The sequence below is a fragment of the Spermophilus citellus genome, assembly GCF_964194105.1.
Source record: "Spermophilus citellus genome assembly, chromosome: 3".
Lineage (NCBI taxonomy): Eukaryota > Metazoa > Chordata > Mammalia > Rodentia > Sciuridae > Spermophilus > Spermophilus citellus.
The window spans coordinates 195,152,924-195,179,871 of NC_138184.1; the positions used below are offsets into that span (position 1 = coordinate 195,152,924).

Consider the following 26,948-nt stretch of genomic DNA (forward strand, 5'->3'; position numbering starts at 1 on the left):
TGTTTTTTTTCTTTCCTCTTCCTGACACCAATTCTCTGCAGACATCAACTTTGTGCCCAACTTTTCAATTCAATTCTGACAGTACTTACCTGGAGTTAGCATCAGATCCCACAAATTTAGCGCTTAGTCTCACAAATAAAACCCCAGTTTTAGATGTTAATGGTAAACCCCAGCCAACCTGTACTTCTAACCAAACTGGTATACATCTGGGGCTCTAATGACATTCTCCTGATGTTTGACAATTTACTAGAAGAAGTCACCAAACTCATAAAGTCACTTTTCTTACTATTATTGGTCTATTATAAAGGATACAACTAGGTAATGCCATACCCTTCCTTTTCAGGTATATCCCCCTACTTGCCCATCAATGTGTTCACCAAGTTGGAAACCTTCTGAGCTCCATTGTTCGGAGATTTTTGAGGATATCTCATACTTCAAGAATGATTGATGAAACCATTGGCTATTGTACATTAGCCCTCTCCAGCCCCTCTCTCCTCACATAGGGTGGGAATTAGGATGAAAATTTAGCTCTCTTATCAGTTTTTGGTCATTCTGATGACCAATCCACATCTTGAATCTCCAATCATTTCACTAGAATACAAAAGACACTCATTACTCTAGATATTCTCAGGTTTTTAGGACTTTTATGTTAGGAACTTGGGACAAAGAATAAATGTTTACTTTTCATTATATCACGCCATCTTAAACTAACCAATTTTTAAACTCCTGTGCAATCCAGGAATGGACTACTCAAAGGTCGCTGACTGAGAAGGGAAACAGGGTTTAAAATATAGTCTGTATTCTGCTCCTCAGTATATTCCTACCTTATAACTGTATCTGACCATAAAAACAAACTGTACACCAAGCCTAATGACTACAATTTAATTTTTTAACATTCTTTTTTTAAAAAAAATACTTTTTTAGTTCACAATGGACCTTTATTATTTAATTTATTTATATGTGCTACTGAGAATCAAACCCAGTGCCTCACACATGCTAGGCAAGTGCCCCACCACTGAGCCACAGCTCCAGACCTTCTTTAACATTCTTAATAGTAAAACCTCCCCCCAATATTTTCTGTCTCCATTTCCTCACTGCTTATTAATTCCTAATCCAATTCCATCTGAGTATTGGGCCTGTCACTTCACCAAAATTGTAGGATCACCATTGATCTTCAGGTCGCATGATTTAATGGACACTTTTCTAGATGTAACTAACCTAAAATCATCATCACTGGGCAGAGTTGGCCTCTCCCTCAAAAATGTTTGCCTCACTGATCTGAGTGGCCACATTTTCCTGGTTTTTCTTTCTACCTCTCTGGATACCTTTTCCCCGTCTCCTTTGTGGCTACTTTCCACAGATTTACTAGTCTATCTTAGGAGCTCTCCATAAGTAATATCGTGAAGTTATGCAGGTTTTAATTAACATTCTATATTTTCAAAGTTCCCAAATTTATCACTCTAGGGAAGGCTTCTCCTCTGAGATCCAGTCTTCTAATTCAATTCTCTAAGGACATAGCAAGTGAAGAACCTTCTTGACTTCTAGGATTGTTAGTGTGATACTCTAATTGAACAGTCCCCATTTCTTCAGAGTTGATACTCTGTAAGATTTCAAAGATATTAGCAAGATATTTTTGTAGGAACTGGAGAGGACTATACTGAATTAAATTACCTTTTACTTTCATATTTGCACTTATTTCCCATCGTTTTAATTATATTTTAGGCAAGTTATATGGCAATTATATAAAATTCCTGTAAGGACCCATACCACCACCCCTACTGTCCCTGTAATTTACTTATTCATGCTTCTTTTGCCCTTGGCTCTGCTGCTATCCTGATATTTCTGCTTATAGTTAAAAGTAAAAAGCAATTCCAGATTACAGCAAACTCAGTGGCCATTCTCTGTAACTTGGTCTCTACTAAAGGACGAAAAGGGGAGGAAAGCATGAAGGACCATCAAAGCTTGTGATCAGGCACTGCCAGAAACCCAGCCTTTGTTTCAAAACAGACTCCTGGAGTTGTTCCCGGCAGATAGATCTTCATTGGCTTGGAGAAGAACAGGAAAGACTATTTCATAAACATCACAGTGTTTGAATTTCTAGAGACTACCCAGGCCAAGAACACATTCCTGCAGTGTTTCACCACATTCTCATTGCTACAGTATTCATTGTCCCAAGACCCCTTGTGAGGGGTCTCACCACTGGAGTTTATATAGAGAGGAGGGGGTGACAGTGCCACAGCACACCCACTCACCAACTCAACATCCCTCTGAGGAGGAAATTCAGCTTCAGGAAGCACATCTGTAATCATCTCACAGATTTTGGTCTCAGGGAAGGTTGCTTCTACTGTATGGACCTCAGAACTGCTGTTCTTAGGCTGCTCAGGACTATTTCCCACAGCTGGTAGGCTAAGGTAGTCTGCATTTTTAGAGTAGGTGGAGGTACAATCTTGCTCTGCAGAGGAGGTAGCTGTTGTTGTAAATTGATTCTAACTTTCTGAGGTGGAGGCTCTTGCATGGCCTGAAGTGGAGGAGGCTGCTGCAGAATAGTAGCTTCCTGCTGAAATGGGAGGTGAAGCATGTGTTGTAAAGGAGGGGGCTGTATTCATGGTGGAGGCAGTTGCATAGAAGCAGGAGCTGCAGCTGCTACCTGCAATGCTGACCAAGTGACAATCCGGGCTTAATTTCTGGGTTGAATAGTAGCTGTATTAGTTTGACCTATCTGGAATTACCCAGGAGGTCACCACTGTGGCTGAGATAAGAGTGACCATCTCTCCTTCAGACATGGTGATAGAAGAGGGCAACATCTGTTTGATAATAATCAACATGATCACATTAGGCGGACCCCCAGTCCCAGGAGAAGCATGATTTGCCACATAGGATGAAAAGGTGGAGTTAACAACAAAGCAAGGTGACAGGGCAGGGGACTCTGTTGAGGCAGTAGCCACAGGAGGTGGCACAAGAGTTTGTGATGGTGACACTGGATCTAATTTCACTGTTTCTAAAGTGGCACACTTGGTTATCTTTATGAGCATCCAGAGCCTTCAGATACTCTTTCTTGGCAGCTTGTTTTCCTCTTATATACCTGTTTCTGCTTCTCTCCAAGACTGTCCCACGTGGATGCCACAATCTTTAAAACCTTTTCAAAAGTGGCATTAGTATTCTGTCCCTTGATGTATCATGAAAAAAAAAATACAACTTGATGAAACTAGTTTCCGAGATTCATAATGATCTTTCTTTTTGCTTTTCTTTGGGGCCTTCTGCTGTTCCCCTGTCTTCATTATCACTGTCTTCTGGCTGGGATATTGCTTCTGGAAATCCTTAACACCATCCACATGAAGTGAACTACGAGGTGAAAGGGTGGTTGAAAGACAATCCTCAGGTGACTGGGCAGGTGGCAAGATGCTAAGCTCAAACCATGTTGAGAATGCAGTTCTGACTGATCCATGGTGGACAACTGACTATGCCCTCTCAAGCCAGAGGTCATGTCTGTCATTAATAAATCAATTGTAACAGGAGGGTTGGCACCATACTGAGTTCCTATAGAATGGCTCCAAGTCCATGGCCCAGACCCCACTCAGGAACTCCCTGCCCTACTCCATCAAGTCATGGGTCATGCCCACAGGTATGCCCAATGTCTGGACCCCATACTGGGCTGAAAAAACTGCTGTCCTGTGAGGAGGAAAGATCTTCTAGGTCAACAAAGTGGCCAACCACATCTGAGACAATTAGTGAAGGAACATAATCCAAGGAGATAGAATTCCTCATCACCTAAGCTTGGTGTATGGAATGTCTTGGCCCCTGAAAGTAAGGGATGCGTGGGCCCTGTGATCCTCAGATACTTGTCATTTCCTCCTGGAAACAACATTTTCACATACAGCTACTACCGCTGCTTTCAGATTTATACTTTATTTTTATTATTCATCTGATCTTTACAAGTGTTTTCAGTGTAGTTAACTTTCTGTATTTCACTTCTTTTCTATACCACACACAAATACACACAAACACACACACACACACACACCACAATGGAATATTATTTGGCCATAAAAAGTACAAGATCTTGTAATAACATGAATGTACCTGGAGGACATTATTCTAAGTGAAAAAACACAGAAACAGAAAGAAAAACAATGAATAATTTTACTTATATGCAAAATCCAAACAAAAAATGTTCAAGTATGCAGAGTTAGATAATAAAACATTGGTCACATGGGTCAAGGATGAGGGGTAAGGTAGGGATATAGGAAGATGTAGTACAAAAGATAAAAAGTAGCAGATATATAAGATGAATAAGTCTAGAGATCTAAAGTACACCATGAGGAATATAGCTAATGAAATTGTATCATAGGTATTTTTGTTTTAAAAAGAAAATTCTTTCCTACAAGTCCAAGAGGTCATGGAAAGTTTGTCATTCATGTCTGTTTTCTCTATGTTCTACAATACCAGAATAGTGGTGTTCAACTGGTGACAAACATCAGAAATCCTCTGAAACTGAAAAAAGGAATCTGATCTCATGCGCAGAAACTCAGATGGAATAAGTTTGGAGTGGCACCCAAGCATAGGTAATTTTTTATTTTATTAGCTAATTTTGGGGACACAGGTATGATTGCCAAAAACTGAGTTAGAACAGAATATACTCATATATATATATATATATATGTATATATATATATATATATATACATATATATATATATATATATATATATTTTTTTTTAAGTTTGCCCTTCTTCCAAAGTTTGAAACAACTGTTGATGAACTTAAAAGGAGTCCATAAACTTTGGTTATATCTTTAAGCAATATCAAACTAGAAAAAGGTTTTTGGTTTATTTTATTTTTTAATGTGTGTGTGTGTGTGTGTGTGTGTGTGTGTGTGTGTGTGTATTTTCTCAACATATCCAAACAGGCATTGATTAAAATGTCCAAAGTTGACAGCAAGTACACAAAACATTGAAAATCAGAACAATTGATTTGGGGTCATTTTCATTTAGAAGCATACATAAATTAACTTACAAGATGTTGTGCCAACAAATAAGGTTGTAATTTTGACCCCAAAGCTGACTACTTTTACCCCAGGAAAGTTCATTCTATATATGCCAGTCAAAAGGAGCTCAATTTTTTTTTTTCATGGAAGAAAAGAAAAAGTATATTTTGGTTTATAAGTTCAATGTATTCATTCTTCTAAATTATTTAACATTAATTTTGTCAATTTCTTAATCAGAGCAAATTTCAGAAAATGTAGGAATAATTTGATAAAAAAATGATTTTTCCAGCTATTGCTGAACTCTGTCATTGTTAACTCTGTTGCTTTCAAATGTAATTGAATGTGAATTGCTTGTATAAAGTGTTTTTTTTCATCCAATACTGACATACATCACCTCTCTTGAAGAATTAATTAACCCAAAAAGGTACAGATTGAAAAGAGTCCACCATAATTTACATGTGTAATGTAATTCCCTAGGATGTAATTTTGTACCAGAAAATGGGTAATTTCCCTATTATTGTGAACTACTATGAATTTTAAAAGCTAAAAAGAAATTATGAGTTGTTTTGAATCTGATTTCAAGACAGCTTCCTAGGAATTACTACAGTTGCTGCCTTATGGCAGATATCACCCCTTCTCCCTCTGTACACAAGCACATTATTGTTGTCAATGATTTTATTCCCAATAGTTGATATTGATCCTAGTATGGCAAATAGGAAATAGGGAGGCAGAAATTGAGTTTCCTTGAAGGGTGATGGGGCCAGTGTATAAAGGCACTCATTCCAGGGGTAAGTCCCCACCCCCTTTCACCTTGAAGATTTACTCTCTCCAATACTCAGAACTCCCTTGTTTCCAAAAGGTCAAAACATGTACTCCAAACACAAAAGGTATATGAAGTCTCTCTTATTATCCCTCTCATCAAAATGTTAGAAATGCATTCATCTTAGGGCATTAAGTCTGGATACACTACCTAGAATGTTTATTTCCTTTACATTTTTTAAATTATGCTTTTGTCTGCCACTTGTTTAAAGTGCTTTCTTCCCTTGAAATTACACAAGCACTTTTTAATTATCATGATTGTTGATAGATTAAATTGGTCAATAAAAATAGAAAGATACCCATAGAACATGCATAACAATACATATTTTCAAATAATCTATCAAGTTGTTCTAGGAAATACACACATACACACACATGTGCACCCACACAAATATTTATAATGTACAAAAGCTCCACAAATATTCAGACATTTACATTTCTTAGAACCATATTATATCTGATGATGTGTTCTTGGTATCATCAATTTGGAATTTCAGCATAAATAAGTTTTGTTAAAACATTTGTGGCTGTCTAATATTTTCCTCTAAAGGTTTTGCTTTTCATGCTTTGGAAATATGTTCATGTGCCCACAATAACTATAAAGGGCATGCTGAAAAGCATATCCCAGTGGAAACCCCCTTGCCTGATAGGGACTGCCTAAATGTTTAATGACATTAGCTCCCTGCAAATGACATTCATTTCCTGCATATGCAAATTTTGTTAATGAGAGCCCCCCATAACAGGTAGAATGTATAAAGTTAATGAAGCCATGTAATTACAATCACTATGGTGACTGCAATCCCCTGAGAACAATAATGTGATAATATACATGAGTTTTGACTTTCTTTGGAAACAACGGCTTATAATTTGAGAACAGATAGTAAAATATTTTCATCTTTCTCTAACTCCTAAGGCAAAAGCAGGTACAATAGATAATGTGCTCTATTAACTGAAAATAAAATGAGAAGGAAAAAGGAAAAATAATGTATTTGTAATTCATTTTCAAATTCCAATGCCTTCATTTGGCTTCTGTTTGAAGCTTCCATTTCTTTTAATCAGGAAAATACTTGGGTGAAGAAAGTCAGATATTTGTTCTTAAATCCTGATCTTTTCTTCTTTCTAATCCTAAGGAGGGTACATTAGTAGTATTTATTGTTATTGTGCTAAAATGACATAATACAATTATTTTATACTGGATAACAAAGTCCTCAAATACTTCTCAGTAATTTGGGAAGCCTGGAAGTGAGAATAAAGTTATGATTCTTAAAAATTCTTATTTCTATAAAATTATAATTATTCTGTGGTTTTGAGAGACTAAGAAGCAATCAAACAAAAACATGGGAAACTCTACAACTCCAAAGCCTTGTCCCCAGAGGTTGCTAAGGTTTTTCCCTAGAAAACATTCACTGAAAGTGAAGATAATCAGTACAGCAAAGTACATTATGGGGCAGGAGATATTTCATAAGCATTAGATATGATCGCTGAATTATTTTCTCCATTGTCTCAATATCTCACAATTTAGTTCACCAAATACCAAAATAAACATAATGTGGAGTCAGGTCAAGATGGTGGAGTAAAGAAGGTTACTTTCCAAATGCTCCATGGTGCAGGACCAGGAAAGAGGAAAAAGAACTTCATTTTGAGGTCAGTTTAAAAAAATAAATAAATAAAAGAAACAAAAGAAATCCTATTGGGATTTAATACTAGATTCTCGGAATGGCCTAGAGACACAGAAATTTCAATAGAATAAAAGAAACAAACAAACAAACAAATAAATCTCTGTCATTGGTGGCTGCTGATGCAGATCCACTGTGGGCAACTCTGAGAGACTAATACAGCCCACATTTCAGGTAGCATCAGATGGTACTGGGGCATGTTCTGAAGCAGAGAGCACTGTGATCAGGGACATTGTGTAGCTGATCCAGTGGGTGAGTGGCATTTTACTTTCATGTGAGAAGGATGCCACACATCTCCCAGGAACCTGTGGAGAATAAGGTCAGCCCACCACCATGTTTTTTGACTGTGCTATTGAGGCTGATGGGTGTGGGTTCAAACTCAGGTACCCAGACCTCTGTAATTCCAGGTAGGTCCAAAAACCTGACCTGGCAAGTGTAACTAGAAAACCAGGTGAAATTATGGGATGAGAGAGTTGTACCCAGTGGAATTTGAGTCACACAGACCTGAGAGAACTTGGGTGTCTCTCACATTTTGAGTCTCACTGCTTGCTGGACCAGTGGGGCATACCAGGGACTTGATCAGGTGGGTGGGGTAGTGAATGTAGGCTTTAGGACTGAACTCAGGTGGCCAAGATATGGGAGCTATGGAAGGCTGGTGGGGTGAGGGGAGGTGGGAGGACTGGCTCTTCCACCTATGTAGCAGAACTCAATGGAAATTCAAGCAGTACAGATGCTCAGTGCAGACTGATAGTAGCCAGGCTTTGGAGGTGTGCTGATTTAAAACCTTCACCAAAGCACCAGGGGTCTATCTAGATACAAACCCCACCCCTAGGAGCTTCAGCTCCAGGTACACTTTCACAGAACTCTACAGCAGCCCCTTACTCTAAGTGGAGTAGACAACACCCTCCAATCTGCCCAACTCATATTCCTAAGAAGGGAAGCTGAGAATAGGCAATAAAGAAAAGTTCCAAAGAAAAAGAGGAACTCACAGCTCTTGATTACTATTCCTGTGTGCAAAACAATCCTCCATGAAAAAATAAAAAGGAGAGAAAGACTATTGTGAACTGACAAGCAAAATATAATGTTATGGACAATCTTTCAACAATTGCCATGAAAACAATCCCTTAATCTTCCATTAAGAACCTTTTTTTTTTGCATGTTGATTGGTCCATGGGAATTTGAACATATATGTATTTCTTCCCCTCTTCTTATTTCCAGCATTTCTTGAAAGTAGTTATTTTTTTGACTCTGTCTTTGGCAGACTAGGGTTTTTGATTAGTATACCTTGATTTTGTTTTACATTTTTATATTGTTTTTCTCCTATTTCCCTTGATTCTCTTCCTCTCTTTTATTTTGCTTGTAGCCAAATTCTTCTCTTCTCTCTTTCAGTCATCCCTTAACTCTTTACTACAGTTGTCTCTCATAATCCATTTCAATTATTACATCTTACGTCTCCTCTGAATTCTCCCACTTCATCTTTTTATTATTCTTTGTTTTAATTAGTCATACATGACAATAGAATGCATTTTGACATATCATAGTTAAATGGAGTATGGCATCTCATTCTTCTGGTTTTACATGTTGTAGAATTGCATCTATTCTGAAACAGCAAACTCTTTTGCAAACATGATATCTCTACTGTTGGCAATTTCCTACCATATAACTTCTGTTTATAGGGCCAATTAACATTGTACATGCCAACATGAGAGCTGGGTATTTATTTCAATGCTAAATATTGATTGCATTCATTATTGTTATTATCTGTCTCCCCCTAAAACATGAAATTCTAAAAATCCTCAGGAATATATAAGGTACAAATAATAGAAATCATCAGGAAGAAGATCTGCCACCTCAGATTCTTACTGATAAGTCAGTAGATATACAAACAACATAAAAAAGCAAGGGAACAAACAATACCAAACAAATCAAAATACTTTATTAACAGAGGTAAAAGATGATGTAAGGAGAGAAATAAGAGAGAAAATTCGGGCTGGGGATGTGGCTCAAGCGTTAGCGCGCTCGCCTGGCATGCGTGCGGCCCGGGTTCGATCCTCAGCACCACATACCAACAAAGATGTTGTGTCCGCCGAGAACTAAAAAATAAATATTAAAAATTCTCTCTCTCTCTCTCTCTCTCTCTCTCTCTCTCTCTCTCTCTCTCTCTCCTCTCTCACTCTCTCTTTAAAAAAAAAAAAAAGAGAGAAAATTCAAGAAGTAAAAGATCATTTCAATAAGGAGATAGAAATCCTGAAGAAGAATCAATTGGAAATTCTCAAATGAAGGAATCAATAAACCAAATTTAAAACTCAATGGAAAGCATCACCAGTAGAGTAGACAGTTTCAGGCGATGAAGACAAATATATAATCTGGAACATAAAGTTCACCATGGAGAAACAATATCAAGAGAACATGAAAAGAACTTTCAAGAAATATGGATAACATGAAAAGACCAAATTTAAGATTTATTCAAATAGAAGAAGTTTTAGAGATACAAACCAAAGGATTGCACCATATTTTCAATGAAACAAGATCAGAAAATTTTCCAAACCTTATGAATGAAATGGAAAATCAAATATAGGAAACTTACAGGACTCCAAATATACAAAATTAAAATAGACCTACATCAAGGCACATCATTTTGGAAATGACCAACATACAGAATAATGATAAAAATTTTTAAAATGACAGATCACATATACATGGCAACCAATCTGGATCTCAGATGATTTCCTAAAAGCTAGTAGGTCTTGGAATATATTCTGAGCCCTGAAAGAAAATGGATACCAAACAAGAATGCTATACACAGCAAAATTAAGCTTCAGATATTATGATGAAATAAAAACTTTCCACAATAAACAAAAGTTAAAATAATTTGCAACTAGAAAACCTGCAATAAAACACATGCTCAACAAAATATTTCATGAAGAAGAAATAAAAAATGAAAGTAAAAACCAGCAATGGAGGAACTACAATAGAAGAACAGTCAATCAAAGGGAAACTAATAAAAATTAAAAACCAGAAATAAATCAAAATGACAAGGAATAAAAGTAATAATATTGAATGGCCTAAACTCATTAATCAAAAAACACAGATTGGCAGACTGAATTAAAAAACAAGACCCAACAATATGCTATCTCAAAGAGACTCACCTCATAGGCAAAAACATTCATAGACTGAAGAAAAAAGGTTGGGGAAAAATCATGATCATTCATATAGATCTTGTAAACAAGCAAGGATTTCTATCCTCATATCAGATAAAGTGTACTTCAAGCTAAGTTGATCAGAAGGGCCAAAGAAGGACATTTCATACAGCTTAAGGGAATTTTACATCAACTAGACATAACAATTGTCAATATTTATGCCCCAAACAATGGAGCACCTATATATATAAAACAAACTCTTCTCAATTTCAAGAACCAAATAGACCACAACACAATAATACTGGGTGACTTCAACATACCTTTCTCATCATTGGATAGATTCTTCAAACAAAAACTAAAAAAGGAGCTACAGAACTAAGAATTAATAAGACTTAACAGACATATGTAGAATATTTCATACATCAGTGACTGAACATACTTTCTTCTCAGTGGCACATTGATCATTTTCTAAATTAGACACATCTTAGGCCACAAAGCAACACTTACCAAATACAAAAAAAAAAAAATAGAGATAAGATCTTGCATTCTATGAGATCATAAGGGAATGGAATTAGAAAAAAAGTGATATAATATAAAATAGAATCTACTCTAACATCTGGAGAGTAAATAATATGGTACTGAATGATCAATGGATAGTACAAGACATTGGGGATGAAATAAGAAAATGCTTATAAGGAAATGTGAACAGCAACAAAACATATCAAAATCTCTGGGAAACTATGAAGGTGATTCTAAGAGAAAAGTTCAAAGCACTGATCCCATTCATTATAAGAAGAGAAATCCACCAATTAAATTACTTAATATTATATTTCAAGGCCCTGGAAAAGAAAAAATAAATCAACTCTAAAGGAGTAGAAGACAGGAAACAATTAAAATCAGAGCCCAAATCAATGATATTGAAACAACAACAACAACAAAAAGACTATTCAAAAAGTCAACAAAACAAAAAGTTAATCATTGGGGGAAAAATCAATAAAATTGATAAACCCTTATTGATGCTAATCAAGAGAACGAAAGAAAAAACTCAAATTTATAAAATTTATGATGAAAAAGGAAATATCACCATAAAAATCACGAAATACAGAGGAAAATCAGAAACTATATTGAAAACACACTCCATAAAATAGAAAATTTTTAAGACATCAACATTCTAGAGAAATATGACCTACCAAAATTGAACAATTGAACATAGAAAATTTAAACAGAAAAATTTCAGGCAATGAAAATGCAGATGCTATTAACAGCCTACCAACAAAGAAACACTCAGGACCACATATATTCTCAGCCAAGTTCTACCAAGTCTTAAAAGAACTAGTTCATGAAATAGAAAAGGAGAGAGCCTTTTCAAACTTATTCTTTGAAGCTAGAATCAACCTGATTTCAAAATCAGACAAAGACACATCAAGAGAAAACTTCTGGCCAATACCCATGATAAACATAGATGCAAAAACTTGTTAAATCCTATTGGAAAATTGCATACCAAAACACATTGAAAAGACAGTGCACCATGACAAAATAGTTTCATTCCAGGCATGCAAGTTTGGTTCAACAATCAGAAATCAATAAATATAATTTACCACATCAGTACACTTAAGGAGAAGAATCATATGATTAGCTCAATAGATACTGAAAATGTTGAGAAAATACAGCATCTATTCATGCTCAAAACACTAGAAAAACTAGGGATAGTAGGAAGACACATCAACATTGTAAAAGGTACATAAACTAAACCCAGGCCAGCATCATTATAAATGGAGAAAAACTCAAAGCATCCCCTCTAAAAAATGCAAGAAGACAGGGATTCCAACTTTAACCACTTCCATTCAACATATTCCTTGAAAATCTAGCCAGAGGAATGAGACATAAGAGTTCTACAAGACCTTTAAAGAATAACTAATACCAATACTCTACAATTTATTTCAGGAAATAGAAAAAGAGGAAGTAATTCAGCACTAAAAAATAACAAGATCATGGCATTTGCAGGGAAATGGATTGCATTAGAGCAGATTATGCTAAGTGAAGTTAGCCAATCCCTAGAAAACAAATGCCAAATGTTTTCTCTGATATAAGGGGGTGACTCAAAATGGGATAGGGAGGAAGAGCATGAGAAGAAGTCTAACACTAAATGGGGAAGAGAGGTGGAAGGGAAAAAAAGGGAGAAGGGGAGTTGCACAGAAGATGGAAGGAGACCCTCATTGTTATACAGAATACATGTATGATGTTGTGATGAGAAAAAAAAAAGTGTGTCACATTAGATTGGATAGAGAGAAATGATGGGAAGGGAGGGAAGGAGTAGGGAGGATAGGAAGGGCAGGAGAACAGAATAGACATTATGATTGCTGTATGTATATAGGTGACTCTATGACCAGTGTGATTCTGCAATCTGTACAATCAGAAAAATGAGAAATTATACCCCAATGATTCAAATGTATGAATTGCCAAGATCATTGTAATGTCATGTGTAGCTAATTAAAAAAATAAAAGAAAAAAAAGAAAAGAAAAAGAGGCAGTAATTCCAAACTTATTCTATGAGGCCAATATCACCCTGATCCCCAAAAACACATCAAAGAAAGAAAACTTCAGACCAACATCTCTAATGAACATATATGCAAAAATCCTCAATAAAATTCTGTCAAATAGAATACAAAAACATATCAAAAAATTGTGCACCATGATGAAGTGAAATTCATCCCAGGGTTGCAAGGTTGGTCAACCCATGGAAATCAATAAGTGTAACTTATCACATCAATAGACTCAAAGATAAGAATCATATGTGCATCATCTCTTAGCAATTAGAAAAATGCAAATCAAAACTACTCTAAGATCATCTCTCTCCAGTCAGAAGGGCAGCTATTATGAAGACAAACAACAATAAGTGTTGGCAAGGATGTGGGGAAAAAAGTACACTCATATTCTGCTGGTGCGACTGCAAATTGGTGCAGCCAATATGGGCTTAGAAATCTGGGAATGGAACTACCATTTGACCCAGCTATCCCTCTCCTTAGCCTATACCCAAAAAACTTAAAAACAGCATACTACAGGGACACAGACACAACAATGTTCACAATAGCTAAACTGTGGAGCCAATCTAGATGTCTTTCAGTGGATGAGTGGATAAAAAAAGTTGCATATATACACAATAGAATTTTATTCAGCAATAAAAGAGAATAAATTAATGGCATTTGCAGGTAAATGGATGGAGTTACAGAAGATAATGCTAACTGAAGTTAGCCAATCCCAAAAAAACAAATGCCAAATGTTTTCTCTGATATAAGGAGGCTGACTCATAGTGGGGTAGGAAGGGGGAGCTTGGGAGGAATAGATGAATTCTAGATAGGGCAGAGGTGTGGGAGGGAAAGGGACAGGGCAGGTGATTAGCAAGGATGGTGGAATTGATGGACATCTTATGCAAAGTACATGTATGAAGACTCGAATTTATGTCAACATACTTTAGATACAACCAGAGATATGAAAAGTTGCCCTGTATATGTGTAATAAGAATTGTAATGCATTCCACTGTCATTTTTTTTAAAAAATCAATTTAAAAAAGGATACAACTCAGAAGATAAGAGTTAAAACAACCCCTATTTGCTGATAACATGATCCTATATTTTGGAAACCCCAGCAAACTCCACCAGTAAACTACAACTCATAAATAAATTCAGAAAAGTAGCAAGAAATAAAATTAACAACCAAAAATCAATTGTGTTTCTACACACTGGCAAATCAGATGAAATAGAAATTATGAAAGCGATCCAATTCACAATAGCCTCAAAATAAATAAATTAATTAAAGATCTGGGAATCAATCTAACAAAAGAGGTAAAGGACAACTACAATGAAAACCACAGAACACTAAAATAAGAAATTGAGAAAGGCCTTAGAATATGTAAAGATCTCCCATGTTCTTGGATAGGCAGAATTAATATTATCCAAATGGCCATACTACCAAAAGTGCTATCTAGATTTAATGCAATTCCTATTCAAATTCCAATGTGATTATTTATAGAAGTAGAAAAATCAATCATGAAATTCATTTGGAAAACTAAAAGGCCCAGAATAGCCTAAGCAATCCTTACTGAGAAAAGTAAAGTAGGAAGCATCAACATACCCAACCTTAAATTATACAGAGCTATAAAAACAAAAATGGAATGGTAATGGCACCAAAACAGACATGAAAAACAATGGAACAGAATAGAAGACACAGAGACAAACCCACATAACTACAGTTTTATCATACTTGACAAAGCCACCATAAACATTCACTGGAAAAAAGACAGCCTCTTCAACAAATGGTACTGGACAAACTGGAAATCCATATGTAGCATAACAAAATTTAACCCCTCTATCTCACCCAGCACAAAACTCAATTCAAGCTGGTCAAAGACCTAGACATTAGACCATAAACCCTACATCTACTAGAAGAAAAATATGTAGGCCCAGCTCTCCATCATGTCAGCTTAGACACTTACTTCCTCAACAAGACTCCTAAAGAAGTAAAATTGAGCATTAATAAATTGGATGGTACCAAATTAAAAAGCTCCTTCACAGCACAAGAAACAATTAAAGGCATGAGACAGAACCTCACAATGGGAGAAAATCTTTGCCACCTGCACCTCAGACCTGAAAATTGCACTTAAAAACTTGCTGAAAAAATAAATAATGCAAATAATAAGCAAAGGAACTGAACAGACACTTCACGGAAGAAGAAATATGAATGTTTGACAAATATATGAAAAAAATGTTCAACATCTCTAGCAATTAGACAAATGCAAATTGAAATTATAGTGATTTCTTCTCACTCCAGTCAGAATGACAATTATCAAGAATACAAGTAACAATAAATGTTGGTGTTGATGTGGGAAAAAGAGTATACTCATACATTGTTGATAGAACTGCAAATTGGTACAACCACTCTGGAAAGCTGTACTGGGATTTCTCAGAATACTTGGAATGGAACTACCATGATCAGTTAGGAAATGCTTTGCCAAGTGTTAAGCCATATAAGAATTTTTTTTCTTTTTTTTCTGAAAATGTGAAATTATCTGAAGCCAAAACAATTTTTTTAATCTATTAAATTCTGATTTAATTTAGTTAAAGTCAAATATTTTTCCTGAGTAGTTTAAGAACTTTTGGAACCTTGAGAGTCTTCTCAAAAAATTAGATCTTCTAATTATTAGGATTTTTTAAACTCCATGAGGTAATAATACCAGTGTTTTACTTATATAATTATATTGTTAGACTAAAGCTTCACATTTTTGTTTGAAACTTTCAATAAGTCTCCAAATAAATATAACCGTTTCTCTTTTGGAGAAACTAGAAATTACTTTTATTCTTGCCATGATTTCACTAGCATCCAATAGGATCTTTTCCCACTATAAGTATATGGACAAACTAACTGGTTAACAAACTTTCATTTTTGTTATTCTTGATCAACACTAGCAATAACTCAGAAGTAAATACTTATATTATTATATTGTTGTTGTTGATAATCATGCATTGTTTGCATGATAATATATATTATTAACCACATAACATTGTTTTGTAATCAAAAGAATATTACAGATTTGAACTGGGCTTCTTGATTGAAAGACAAATACTATCCTCCATCAACAGGACATCTACAAATATGTCTAGACCTCTTTCTATATTTTGGCTCTTTTCTATTTCTTTTTACCCCACCTAAGTTAGAACCTGAATGCAGTAACAGCTATAATCACAGTCTTCAACACGAATGTGGTGAAGTAAATGTGTGCTTATCTTTGCACACCTACTCTCTGGGTCAGCATATTAAAAGGGGAGCTGCTTCTCACTGCTTAAAGTCTCTGGGATTTGGTGGAGTCACATTTGTACTGAAGAGGCTGAATTACATTCAAGCAGTTCAAGCAGCCTCAAGTATCCTTTTTTAAGTGATAAAATGTTCAGCCTTCATACTTTCTTTATTATAGAAATTCAAGGTTAAACCACTGCTGTAAATTCCATCACAGGATCCCTCATTCCCTGCACTATGATTATGTAGGAAGTAGCTCTGAGATCCCCTGTCAAATTTATTTCTGAGTAAGTGTCTCTTTTCTATTTTATTTCAATATATGACTCCCCAACCATTTAAAGCATTTCAATAAAAATATTTATTTTACTATTTCAATAGCAGACTAGCTCTATGATGTTACTGCCTGTTCACAATCTGAATAGCATTAAAAACACTATAATGTTACTGCCTGTCATTTACAAGCTAACTATCATTTGCACAAAACAGTACTCTGACATGATAAAATTGGTTCTTAGAAAATTGTTAGCCACCTGAGTGCAAACTAATGTTGTCTGCAATAGGGATGAGATTGTTCTCCGGAATGGAGTACATTAAGAGTTAAATGACCAAGAACTACTTGAAAAGAGAAATCTGACTTGCTCTGCATTATTGAATGGGAGGACTGGGTGCACATACTTGCAAGAATTATCAACTATGAAAAGCTTGCAAATATACATTTGAATTCTATATGTAGACACCAACTAAAAGCAGAGGAGAAAACACTATGAAATTATGTGAATGTTCTAGATGATCCTTACTCCAGTTGTGGTTAAAATTAGACAAAGTATTTGACTTTGCTTCTTCCTCTCAACAACTTTTCCCCACCTTCCTTCTGTTCTTTCTTACCTTCTCCCTATTCCATTTAAATTACAACGAAATTAGAGTTCTCAGTAGAAAAACTGTTGTATTTTTTTTTAAGGTAAAATTTACAGTTTGTATTTAGAATGGATAGATATTTACCACCTTGGTGTCTTCCACCTACTTGTTCAAATCCTACCTGCTCTGTTATACAAAGTAGAATTTATAATGATAAAATTAGTGTATTTTCTTTGGAAAATGGAAAAAAAAACAGAAAAAAAATGCCTCCTTTTCCAAGGAATTTTCCACCAATCATTGGGCAGAATTAATTTCTTCTTTTCTCTGAAATTTCCATACTCATTTCTGGAGCTCTCTTATGACCCTTTTTAGATTAAGTTCATATAATATACATGTAAAATTTTATATACTATTCTAGAATGTAGGCTAAGGCCATGTTTTAGTAGCCACTAATTGCCCACAGTACATAACATGTAAATATTGATTTCAAAAAAGAATTCAGTGAGTTTACATCTTCCTTAACATGATTTATAATTATGTCTCCAAAGTGGAAGTCAGAAAGATTTCCTTGAAAATAAAAATTAGACTGGGAAAGTAAAAAATAAAAAATAAACAGAAAAACAGAAACAAAAACAAACCCTCTTTTAACCAATTAGGTAGTTTAATCAAGATTATAAAGCTAATTAGCTAAGAAAAAGCATGATAATGTCAAATTCAAGCATTTTGAAACACAGACATGCTGTCACATAGAATATCCATTTAGCTCTCATTTTCAAATTCCAGAGTACATCATTAAAGGTGGACAATCCAACTCTGCTCTCAGAATGAAGTCTAAGTAAAAGGAGAATCTTAACAATAGAAACCAAACCTTGAAACTCGAATTCAAAATTGGAAGGGAGTCTGGGAAAACAAAACAACACAAAACAAAATCAAAATTCGACAGACTTAAAGGATTATTATGGTAGTCACATGGGTATGAGTATAATGTATGCTGTAGGTTCAATTAACTGTCAGCATCATTAGGGAAGATTCCAAAAGACAGCGGTTGGTATTACCACTTGGAGAAAAGTACTGCTGTACAACATAAATAAATCACAGCCAATGTTCCAAAGAGAAAACAAAAAGAATGAGAGATAATATTGTTTACATCTTCATACTTTAAATAGTTGAAAAGTTATTGTCAGGAGTCAGTAGAATAGACTAGTTAAATCATAGGTTTCTGAGTTGTTTTAGTCAGGTTTGGCCTTACTGTGACCAAAATATCTGACAAAAACAACTTAGATGAGGGAGAGCTTATCCAAGGCTCATGGTTTCAGAGGTCTTAGTCCATGGGGGCGGGGGGCAACTCTATTGTTCTAGGCACAAGGTCAGGCAGGATTTCATGGGGAAGGGCAGCATAGGAAAGCTGTTCAGCTCAAGGCAGGGTCCAGAAGCAAAGAGCTCGAGGGGGGAAATGCCACAAGGAAAATGCGCCCCTCCAGGGTGTGCCCCAGGGACCACCTCCTCCAGCCACACTCCCCCTGCCTACAGTTACCACCCACTCAGTGTATTGAAACTAGGATGAACTGATGAGGTCACAGCCCTCCTAATCTAATCATCCTACCTCCTGGTATTTTGAGGGGATACCTCATATTCAAACCATAACAGACGTCATGTGGAACTTGAAACACCTTCACGTTCTGGCCAGGTAACATTGGGCAAAATACTTAATCTAAATGTTTTCATCTGTATATTCAGAATACCAATGCACATTCATCAGAAGTGTAGGTAAGCTATTTACCACAGGGTATATAAACATTCGATAAATGATCATTGTTATGAGAAAAGATCTAACTTTAACTCCATAGAATACCAGTTGAAATTAGGCTCATGTAAAACTGAAAAAGATTCAATTGAGTAGAAGGAAGAAATTTCTGACCATGTGATTAATTAAACACTTCAGGTTACTAAAATGATGAGTGTATCTTCACACCAATTTGTGTAATTGGCAGTCATTCAAGATTCTTTTGGACATTCTCAAAAAAGTCTCCATCAAATATTAGTGCTGCTATCTAGAAAAGAAAAACAAACTAAAAGTGTCCACATCAAACTAAATTGAAGATCAAAATGTGAAAGCTGCCTTTAAAAAGTTCTTTCTACCATATGAATGATTAATTTTAAAAAGAAATGAAAATGAAATTCTTCTGCCCTGAGCACAAAGAATATAACCATTACTGTGCTATAAATACCCAAGGCTGAATAGGGAGACACAGAAGGAAAAGGAGAGTGAGACTCCTGACATCTTTGAAAAGCCCTTTTCTTACAGGCTTCTAAATCAAAAACAGATTATTCACCAAAAGCTTTTTGATACCTTGAAGGGTTTCTTGGTTATTTCTTTGGAAGCTATCATTCACCAGTTCTCACTGATGCAACATTAGCTGTCACTCAGACAAACTTAAAATTGCTGCCACATGGATGGAAAATCAGCGTCAGGAAAAAAAGTCCCTTTATAAACTCAGAAAACATATTTTCTTTAAAATGGAAAGGCTGACCATGTGATAAATGCTTTTCATATAATGGATAAAACCCTTTGCTGCTTCAGGAAGCATGCCCAAGCTCTCTGAGATCTGTAGCTCTCAGATATTTTTTTCTTTAGATCACATGCATGATTTAACTTTTCTGGGTATCTTCACAGCACCTACGTCCTGCATTTCACTCCCTCATCTCCCCACTTCTTTTATTCTTCTGCTTCAAGGAAGGCCAATTAAAATAACTCCTAAGTTAGAAAATAAGGCTTTAAAACAAGATTAAAGAAGCTAGGGGTTGTTTGGCAGAATTGAGATAAAGAATTGAAGATGTTAAATATGTAAAGTATGTCATAGTTGATTCGATTTAATTCAACAAATGTTTGTTGAACACCAAACATGTACACAGCTTTGCACAAAGCATCATAAAGAAACTTGAAAAAGAAACAAATAAGAAATTGACCTTCAAGGGACTTTAACATAGAATACAAATATTTGAAAGTATTCAAATCATTCACAGTTTGTTAGATAACCATCTTCAATAGATCTGAAGGAGATTTTGACAGATAACTGGAGGGAGACTGACTATAATGAACAAATACTTGTCACTGGTTTTGTTAGAGAAGGCTGAATGGAGTCTATATAGGTGAACATCAAAGGTCAAGAGGTCAATCTCAGTTGGGAAAATAATCAAAGGCAATGTACTGTAGGGATGCTGAAACCCCCAAACTAGTTGTAGCATAGAATAAATAAGGAAAAGGGATTGGAAATACCTAGAACAGTAGGTTAGTATTAGATTTGCAAGCTGTGATAAGGAATCTGGATTATAAAGTCTATAATTGTGGACAGTGATGTTGCATGATCAGAGCTATAGGTTATGAAGATAGATAGACACCATATTAGGATAAGTTAGAGGTGGAATACATGAACAAGGTCAATTTGAAACATATTAACCACAGATAATGTGACAGGGAAGGGCTGAAATATTCAACGTAGATGGAGAAGACAGAAGGCATTTAAAATACCTTTTGAGGATATAACTGAAAGAAATAGGTCCCTCACAGTTATTGACTTTAAGACTATTCCAAAATTATAATACTAGGTACCTGAAAGAGGTAATTATTAGCTCCTAATAAATGACTAGGGAAGTTGAAATAACAGGACCAGTTTTTGGACAGACTTAGAAAGATGGCAATAAGAAATCTGGTGTTAGTAGGGTATTCACTCATTCATCAAAATTTGAGGAGAGCTTCTTAGGTGTTATCACAGAATCGGGCAACAGGTATTTGAAAAAAGATGGACATACAGAAAACATGTTATTTTCCTTTCTCAAGATATAGTGCACACTAATCCCATTTATCAACTGTTTTGTTTTTCTAGAATGTAATTTTAGGATGAATTATACATTGAAAACTTCTGGTTTTACTCAGGAATATTCTCAAATAATGTTAGCTTTGTTCAAAGTGTAAGTGTTCACAGAAATGTAAACATTGAGGATAAAAGTTTGAAGTGGTTGCTTTAGGTCGTCATGAACAATAAAATGTGCAATGAGCATCAGATACTTAAAAAATGTTGATAAATGATGACACACATTCATTTTTAAAACTATAGAATATATGACTAATATGTTAAATCCTGAACTGCCCTGACCTGAAAATGTTGATGAACTAAAATTAACAACAATGGTTATCAAATACATAGTGTTGATGCTTGGTTAGTGAATTACATTCACATGTTTGATGAACACATGAAACTTTTATTTTAGGACCTTCATTGCAAACTTTCTCAGCATGATTTAATAAAACTGTAGTATGTGAATATACAAACTAGTATAAGAGTCATTACTTTCATTAAGAATATTACAGTGAATAAATTAACCCAAAACAATAAAACCTGAGCAGTTGATATATATAAGTCATTTACATCTTGTAGACTCATTTGGGGTAAGGAAGAATAAATGTGTTATGGTGGAGCTTTCATTAGCACTTGCATTTCAATTGACTTCGAAACACACAATAAGAATACAAAAGCAATAAATATCATCAATAAACAAGTATACCATTCAGGGCTGTGGCTTTTTTTTTTAACAAGATGTTCTGTGCCATTACACTTTAATAGTCCTGCTGAATTTTCAATGTGAAAAAAACTAAAGAGGTCTGCTGTGGTGCCATCATTGTACTCCACAGCCATAATTTATTCTGCTTTATTACATCACTCTGCATTCAAAGCTACGTACATGATAATGTCCCTTGGGAAATACCAAAGAGGCTGCAGGAAAACTTAAATGCAATAAAGTAGCATCTTTTGGTATTCTGTGCCTGATGCTAAAGAGCTTGTTTGAGGCAATGCAAAACAAATACTTGGAATAAGTTGCATTATAATAGCTTGTCACATCCACTGGATTTATAAGCCTGAGGATTTATTGGCAGAAACAGATATCTTAAAGGTGTTTTCATTTAGCATCTGATTAGTATACTGGTAGATATACTGAAAGAATTTGCTCACTGCACTCTTGGGAGGAAAATAAAGCCAAAGAGATTTCCTTTGACAGCTGGCCATGTGCTGCTCTATTTACATGATATCCTTTTGGGAATAAGGTTTTTTTTTTTTTAATCCTCTCTAGATCAGTATTATTTTAAAAAAGATTTTTATCTTCCATATCAGACCAGAATGAGCATTCCAAGTTTCCGTGTTGAAAATGCAGATTAGAATCTCACTGATGATTCAGCAGAGAGCTATCAAGAATAAAGCAGCAAAAGTAAAATGAAAAATAATTTTCTTATAAAAAACTTTGAGGAAAAAAATTAAATGCTCGTTGAATATAGCATTTACACAAAGAGCCTTTGGAAGTGCATTTGGAGCTGGACACACTAATCCAGGGTAGGTCCTACCTATTAGAGCTTTGCTGCCTTCAGAACAGAAAGCCTTTGTAGAACTATGCAGCAAAGTCCAAGCAGGGATTCTGAGTAAGACTGATGAGCATAATCTGGATTTTCTCAGTTCCTTCAATTATTTGCACTCCAGACTAAATTTGAGAATTTCCATATGCAAGACATCAGGGACCTGGAACAATTTTTGCCAGTCTAACCAAGATACAGCCATGTCCCTCCCTGGATCCTCACTTGATAGGCTTCTTCTCTCTCAGCTCCAAGGAAATGTCACTTCCTCAGATAAGGGTAAGATGATTATCCTGTCCAAAGTAGCCTCTACTCTCAATTCATTTTCTTTTTATCACATTGCCACATTTGTAGTATCACAATCTACAATCATTAAGTTCACAGATGTGTTTCCCTGCTTATAGGTTTATGACTGATACCAGAATGTAATCACCAAAGAGAACATTTCAGCTGCCCATGACCAAGACTTGCCACAGTTCACGACACATGATCATGTTTAGTCCATCATTCAAAAGAAAGGAAGGAAAGAAAGAATAAAGGAAAGAAGGAAGGGAAAAATGAGGGAGGAAGGAGACATAGGAAAATAGCAGCATACTGCATGGTTTTCTACCAATTTTCTTTATTAGACTGTACTAACACTAATTATTGACTAGAATTACATAACTTAATTGTTTTAGACCTTTCTGTTTTGAAATGAAAATAGCAACAAGAGTTATCTGATTATTTATGCATTTAATGGCACAATTGGGAAGCACTTTGCAAATTGCCAAGTATAATACATAGAAATTAGTGATCTATAAAATCCTAGAGAAATGTGAGGTATTATATTAGCTGAAGTTACTAATACATATACTAAGCATAACTGCACAACCAAAAACTTCATTTGGTTTCTCCTCTATCCATGAGGATACCCCATATAAGAAAATAAAAGATCATTCCAAAATGTATATAATGACTTAATTCAATTGTTAAAGATCAATTAATCATTAAATCAGTATTTGAGTATACTCTTTCCATAACATAATAATACTATAACTTATATTTCTGAAGAGTTACTATGAGCCTGAATCCTTTCTATGTTCTTTATATCTTTTAACTTGTTTAATCTTTACAAAAGATTAACCACTATAAGTTAGAGGTTAGTTATTCTTTGTTTTATAAAGGGTAAATTGAAGCACAGAAAAATTGATTCCTAAAGGAGTCAATCCACCAAGAGACAGATGCTGGTTTTAAAGGGGATATCTGACTTGAGGTCCAGCCTTCATAACTTGGGCTCTTAGTAGGAAGTATGCATATGGTTTGCTATTACACAACCTCTGAAATTGCAGTGAATCTTGAATGTAGAATTCTTTTCAATTGCCCCAGGATGATTATCTTTCATATACTTACTTTCACACACTTACTGTGTGTGCAACATAAAAAAATGGCGACATAGAAATGCCAGAATTGAAAAAATGTCCGAAACATTTTTTAATAATCAAAGCATGAAAACATGTCCTCATGTATAGTGCTGTTATTTTTTGTTACTCTTCCCAAATCTTCACTTTGTATTATAGAGATTCTCAAAGAGGAATAAATGTGTAAAAGAAATACTAAGAGTCTCCTGAATATTACCCTGGTCTCTATAATCTAATCCCTCTCTTCCTAACCATATCTAAGTACTTCTCCCATTGGTACTAGCTGGTGAATACAGTTACCAATGAGTGTGTTGTATATCACTGGTACATTAGTCTTGGAATATAGTGAAGAATAACTGGTTTAGCCAGCTAGAAATTGGTGTGATCAGAATGGTAAGGGCAGATAGAAAGTAGATTTGGTTCCATGTCACTCAAATATGTCACTTATTGTTTACAAAACTGTTGATAGAAATGTTGTGCTAACAATGAGATCTAGTAATAACATCAACTGGTTTACTCTATGCTTACTATATGTAAGCTCGCATAAGGCTTCCTAACAACTAATATACATATTATGTACTCCCTTTATCATTTCTCCCAACCCCTTACAAATTACAGAATAATTTTTTACAGAGTTATTTGCCCTTGGTCAATTAACTTTGGTGGATTTGGTATTTAATGCAATGTGAACCTGAATGCAAACCCAAAACTCTTTTTTTGGGAGGATGGGTGGGTACCAGGAACTGAACTCAGATTCCCTCAACCACTGAGCCACATTCCCAGACCTGTTTTGTATTTCATTTATAGACAAGGTCTCACTGAGTTGCTTAGTGCCTCACTGTTGCTGGCTTTGAATTTTGTATTCTTCTGGGATTACAGGTATGTGCCACCACACGCAGATCCAAAGGTCTTATATACATATGCAATACTACCTTTTCACTGACCCAAGATCATCCTCCACTGCTACCTCACAACTGCCCAACAACCTAACTGTATTCACCACGTACATGTGCATCTCTCTCTCTCTCTCTCTCTCTCTCTCTCTCTCTCTCTCTCTCTCTCTCTCTCTCTTTCCTTGTCAGAATGCAGAGTCTGGCTCACTACTGAATATTTGGCTCCCTAGAACTGAAGATGTTTGCTGTGAATTTATAGTGTCCATTGCAATGCCTAGCATTAAGGATTGTCATTTTCTTGATTAAGAACCTATAGAGTGAAATTGTATTGAGTTATTTGGGTGAATAAATTCACAATAGTGACTAAATTCACAATTCATAAATTGTGACTAAGATTTAGGCTTTCCTAGTAAGGGATTAAAACTACTTTGTCATTTCTGTCCTTATAGAGTGAAATTTCATCATATTTTAAGTGCAAATCAATTCTGATGGTATATAGTATCATAAAGCAAAAAAAGGATTCCATATTCAAAGTGTCCCAGAGTCTGAAACAAAATCCTTAAAATTACTTTAGCTTTTACCCATTTTATTCTCAATTGGTAGAATTAAGAATTTAAGCCACTTAAAAATGTTACTACCATTTATGTTTCCTTAGGAAAGTCACTGGATGTAGCAGCACAACCACCATCTACTATACCGAGATCCATAGGATTTCTGTCTTGTCCCTCTTGTACTATCAACTCACCTTTCTCCTGTTCTTCTGTTATTAGCTCTAAGAGCTTCCATAAGGACTTGGAAAACAAATAATCAAACTTGTTAATAATTTTGTATTAAGCAAGAAATCATGATGTTCCAAAGATAGCAGAATTGGAAATAGGGTATTGCAGGTTATAAATGAGGAAAAAGGGGCCAGGTCTTTCAGACACTCAAAGCTCTTTTGATAAGGATAAAAGGAATTTAATGTTCATAGACTCATGGTTTCTTCATTTCTCACTTATAATAATTTTCATCAAGAAATATGTCTGCTACATGATCCAGGATCAACACAAACTTCTTTTGACCCTTCCCAAATCTTCTAATTAAAAGCTCCATGATTCTTATCAAGAAATTACATCATGAAAATGCTACATATTTTAATTATATCCTGAAATTGAGCAGAGATATTATCATATTTTAAATAATTTTCATAGAAAATCTGCACATTTTATGATTAATTCAATAAGCAAAGAAATACTTAGCCTTTACAGGATTTTGTACCTTTAAAGACTTTTATAAATACCCAATTAGTACCCCCACAATTTGGCAGCCATGTACTTGTTATTTTCTTTTCACAGAGTTATAGTACAGGGTGCAAAAAACACTTGCAAATGACTCTAGATATCACCTCCAAAAGACTGTTTTGGTTGGAGTATAACTTAGAACCATGGCCTTGAACCCATCAAGAGTATTAGGATGGCCTTAGGCCTGAGCCTAAGCAACTCCATTTTAAAAACTCCAGTTGGAAACCTGCAGTTTCACCAGGCAACACCCACAGATCCCTCCAGTATGGCTTCAAACAAGTTACTTCCCCCAACCCTGATAAACAGAGTGAAGCCCCTGGCAGGCTGTCCTCACCTGATAAGAGGGAAAGGTGAGAAATTCAGGATGGAGACCACCAGAGCCAGATGTTTCTGACCCTAGGGTACATGATGTCACTGAGAAATCCAGTGGTAGCTGGTAAGGATTGAAAGGGAGGTCAAAATCCCCAAAATTTAGTATAAATGATAGAGCAAATGAACAGGGATTCAGCCAGCTGAAACAAAGATGCACTCCAGCTGGAGAGCCTGATGAGGACCTGACATCCCATCACGTGTCATCATTTCCTGAGCCTCTGCATGAGCCTCACCGCCCTCAAACTCTCCCACCTTGTCTGGACCTTGGTGAGAGCTGCAACTTCTCCCTAAGACCCTCTCCTCAATGGTCATCCAATCCACGCCAGGAAAAGCCTGCCTCA

At 35.5% G+C, this 26,948-nt stretch overlaps 1 pseudogene across 1 annotated transcript; it reads right to left on the reverse strand.

Annotated features, from left to right (window-relative positions):
- Positions 1-2,066: 2,066 nt before the first annotated feature.
- Positions 2,067-3,865, reverse strand: LOC308644974 (TOX high mobility group box family member 4-like; annotated as a pseudogene). Its single transcript has one exon. The product of its transcript is annotated as a TOX high mobility group box family member 4-like (transcript).
- Between the last annotated feature and the right edge of the window lie 23,083 nt (positions 3,866-26,948).